At 38.4% G+C, this 4505-nt stretch overlaps 1 non-coding gene across 1 annotated transcript; it reads right to left on the bottom strand.

Annotated features, from left to right (window-relative positions):
- Positions 1-2252: 2252 nt before the first annotated feature.
- LOC147929370 (small nucleolar RNA R71) lies at positions 2253-2359 on the bottom strand. The gene has a single exon (XR_015578990.1). It is a non-coding gene; the product is annotated as a small nucleolar RNA R71 (small nucleolar RNA).
- Between the last annotated feature and the right edge of the window lie 2146 nt (positions 2360-4505).

Raw genomic sequence — 4505 nt, forward strand, 5'->3', positions numbered from 1 at the left:
CGACCTGGTTCAATTTTGGTAGGTAGCTTCGTGGTGCTATAAGCTTCATATCCAACGGTGGGTTTGTGAAATGAACGGTTAGTTTGTGTTTTAATCAAGTGTTTGTATTGTGGTCTGGTATAGACGGTTTTTTGGTAAAGTTGTGTTTTAATCAAGTGTTTGTATTGTGGTCTAGCGACACCAAGGTGGTGTTGGTCGACACCAGCATGTTGTTATGTGTTTGGGGCTTTGAAAGATAGTTGAAGTTAGATTTGGTTGATAAGAGATTGACTGAAGTGATGTTATGGGTTTCAAGGGTACTAGAGGAGTTTTAGTGAATTGGAGTATTTGTGGGGAAGTGTTGTCTGTGGCTGGACTCAATCAAATATTCCAGCCCACCTCTCTTATTACTCAGTCGCTAGGGATGGTTGGTTGTGTGACTCAGTAACTAGATGAGGTGGTGTTTGGTGTATTGTGGAAGTTTTTGTAAGGAGCGATTTCTACGCCGGTTGTCTCGTCGGAATTATGGGGTTTCCGGTGAGATCGTTTCCCGTGGATCCTGTATAAATTTAGGGATTTACATGTTTTTACTATAAATAAGTTTTGTTAAGTTTTGGCAGAGATATCTCATCTTTTATCTCTATCTTTTCCTGAAGGTTTACCCTAGCCACCAAAAACGTTCTCAGACTTTTTATTCCGACACCTTTGAGTTTATTCAGTTTTCGCATTTGATTTCTTCTACAAAATTGTTCATCTCAGTTCTACCTATCTTATTATGTTTTGTTCAATGTTTTCTGGGTTTGCATCTGTGGTGATGATTTCCGGATCTGAGTAGTGTTAAGGTTCTTGGGGATGGGATAGACTAGGTGGAGGATCTTAGGATGTAGGGTGTTTAAGCTTTGATTTGTATGATTCTCTTCTGGACTAGTGTTAGAATTATTAGTTTCTCTCTGATCAATTGGAACTTGATTTGAGACATTTCCACACCCAAAAGGTGTTTGATGAAATGTCTGACCAACTAGTGCCAGAGACTTACGTTCCTAGCCTAAGAGATTAGTTGTCTAGGATGTTTGTTGACGTGAATGAACTTGTTTGTCATGCCTGCTCGACCATGTTTCTCTAGCACTAGGTATGGAAGTGGTTGAGTGTGAGTAGCTTTTGCTAAGAGATTGGATTAGCTAAGAAGTGATGTTCATTGTTTAGGGATAGTTTGCTTTTGGCATGTTAAACACTTTATAGACTAGGATACTCCACCGACATCAATTACTCCCATCCTTAGGACTTCTTTCAACCTGATTTTTATTGCATTTCTGAGACTGTTTCGTTTCTTGCTTTTTAGGTCATGCATAGATTCGTTTCTGATTTTTATCCATTTTCGCTTCTTGTCACACATTTACGTTTCTAATTTTGTAGTTCATTTCGTTTTTGCATTTTCGTCATTCTAGGATTGTGAGACAAACACTCTCTTTTTATATTGGCTTAACTTGTGATTCCTTGATTGCATCTTAATTGTTAGTAAAGTTTCCCAACTGGATTGACACCTTAAGTATTACAACTGCATAAGGTTAATTGAACCTGCTAAGAGACACAAAAATCTTAGTATCAATCTGGCGCCGTTGTCATTTGGGATTTACTTTGCTACATTTAAGATTTCAAGTTTTGCAAGATCAAGTTCTGTTACATTTGTCACTCTGAGTACTGACTTGTTTTGGTTGTCTACTTGTTTGTTTTGCATCACAGGAACCTGTTGATTGCAACCTTGCATGCACACCAGATCAAGAGGACATCAGAATCTCCTTCCGCCTATCGATGACATCAATCGGTTACAAAGACCAAGACAAGCTCGTCATCTCACTAATCATCCCGCACCAGTCACCATGGAACAACCAAATGGACCAAATCCGAGACTGCGAAACATTGGTGCTGGGGATGCACCGAACACTCATACTCAACGTGCTGGAATCGTCCCTCCCGCCGTGCAGAACAACAACTTCGAGATCAAAAGTGGTCTGATCTCCATGATCCAAGGAAACAAGTTTCACGGTTTGCCTATGGAAGATCCACTCGACCACTTGGATGAATTCGACCGTCTGTGCAGTCTCACCAAGATCAACGACGTGAGTGAGGATGGTTTCAAGTTGCGACTCTTCCCATTCTCCCTGGGAGACAAAGCTCACCAATGGGAGAAAAACCTCCCCAAGGGATCCATCAACACTTGGGATGACTGCAAGAGGGCATTCTTGGCAAAGTTCTTCTCCAATGCCAGAACTGCACGTCTCAGGAATGACATCTCTGGTTTTACTCAGAAGAGCTCTGAATCATTCTGTGAAGCCTGGGAACGTTTCAAGGGTTACCAAAGCCAGTGTCCTCACCATGGGTTTAGCAACGAGTCACTGCTGAGCACTCTATACCGTGGTGTACTTCCAAAAATCCGCATGCTGCTTGAAAGTGCCTCTAACGGAAATTTCCTGAACAAAGAAGTGGATGAGGGATGGCAACTCGTTGAAAATCTTGCCCATTCTGACGGCAACTACAATGAAGATTATGACCGCGCAGTTCGAGGTGACGCCAGTTCTGAGGAGAAGTACAAGAAAGACCTCAAGAACGTCAAGGTCAACAAAAACCTTTTGTTCCTTACAATCAGGGATTCGCGCCTAAGCAACAATTCTAGCATGGTTATCCGGCTCCCTCAGAACCCCCACCAGGATTTCCATCTCCACCGATTCCGTCTACACAGGCTCCTGACCAAGAAATGAAACAAATGATGCAACAAATTCTTCAGGCTCAAGCTAGCGGTTCTATGGATACTGCTAAGAAGTTTGCTGACCTTAGTCAGAGGATGGAATGTTCCTACAATGATCTGAACGTCAAATTCGAAGTTCTCAATTCGAAAATAAGGTACATGGAAGGCCAATCCGCTTTTACTTCTGCATCAAAGCCTGGACAATTTCCAGGAAAGACTGTTTAGAACCCCCAAGGAGTTCGCCAATGCTTTTACGCTGAGAAATTGGAAAACATTGCCTCCCAGGCATAGCCGGCCACAGATATAAGCAAAGCAAACAAGTGCTTGCGGCCGCTAATTTATTTAAAACAATTCGGCCGTAAAATCCTGTAGATTTAGGTAGTCTAGTGGTAGAGTTTAGTTGACGCTCAGCTCCACTTCCTAGGTTTGATCCACCAAACCCTGAACTTTATTATTTTTTTTCCCGTTATGTATGCAAAAAATTATAGCTTTAAATTATTTAAAATATATATATATATATATATATATATATATATATATCTTATAAATTATTAGTATTTAGAAAACGAAAATAGGAAAAAAAATCAATTAACCCTAGCTAATAGCGATTATAGGTTCTTCTTCCTTTTTCCTTCTACCTCTACCCTCTCTACTGAACATCCTTTCTCTCCTTGTTCAATATTATATATTTTACCATCCTTTTTGTTCTCAAATAATCTATTTTGCCTCAAGATCCTATACCTATTTAAGAATTCATCTTATAAATTTGGATTTTATTAGGTAAGCTTTTTCGTTTTATTGTGATTATGCTTTAATGTTTTGTGACCAGTGCCCCATATTCAATTATATAAATATTGTTGTGTCGTGTGCACCTTAGTTAAATTCTTCTCCATATATCTTTGTTTATGCTAATTTTTTATATATTTTTTTCAGTAAGATTCTTCGAAAGGAATAAGAGGTGAGAAAGGTGGCGCTCAAAAAATAAGAGAAAAGAAAAGACAAGAAGCACTAACAAAGTCTCTAGAAAATTCGATATTAAGGTATGTTAAATGAACTCAAACTTCTAAAATTGATGAGACTTAAGAGGAGAACAACAATGAGGAGGATGTTGTGCCTGAAAATGTCCAAGATAGAAATATTGGTTATAGAAATATTGGTGAACATGTAGTCAGAGATGAGCATCAATGTGAAAAGAATATGAATAATAATGAGAATAGGAAAGAGAATGAGAATGAAGATGAGAAAGCTGATGATTTTAAGGAATATCAAATCTCTCGGAATGTTAGTGATCCTGGAAATTGGGAAAAAGTTGATAATAAGCTAAGAGATTTTTTGGTTCAAAAAGGTCCAGCGACAAGACTTCCAATTGATTATCATTTTCCAAGAGATCGTATTGGAAGATGTTTCTCTCATTTATATTATACAAGAGAAATAATGAATGGAGAGAAGCAAGATAGGCAATGGTTAGTTTACTCAAAAATAAAAGATAAGATCTTTTGTTTTGTTGCAAGTTATTTACACATGACAAAAATGCTAATCAGTTAGCAAATGTTGGATATAGTGATTGGAGAAATATTTCACAAATGCTCAGGGAACATGAAAAAAGTCATAAACATATCATATGTATGTCTAATTAGATGGAGTTAGAAGTACGACTAAAGAGGGATAAGACTATTGATAAGTATATGCAGGATGCGATCAACAAAGAGAGAGCACACTGGAGAGATGTGTTGTCGAGGATAATTGCAATGATAAAAGGTCTTGCTAAAAACAATTTAGCATT

Source organism: Camelina sativa, chromosome 13, assembly GCF_030686135.1.
Source record: "Camelina sativa cultivar CO46 ecotype springtype chromosome 13, ASM3068613v1".
Lineage (NCBI taxonomy): Eukaryota > Viridiplantae > Streptophyta > Magnoliopsida > Brassicales > Brassicaceae > Camelina > Camelina sativa.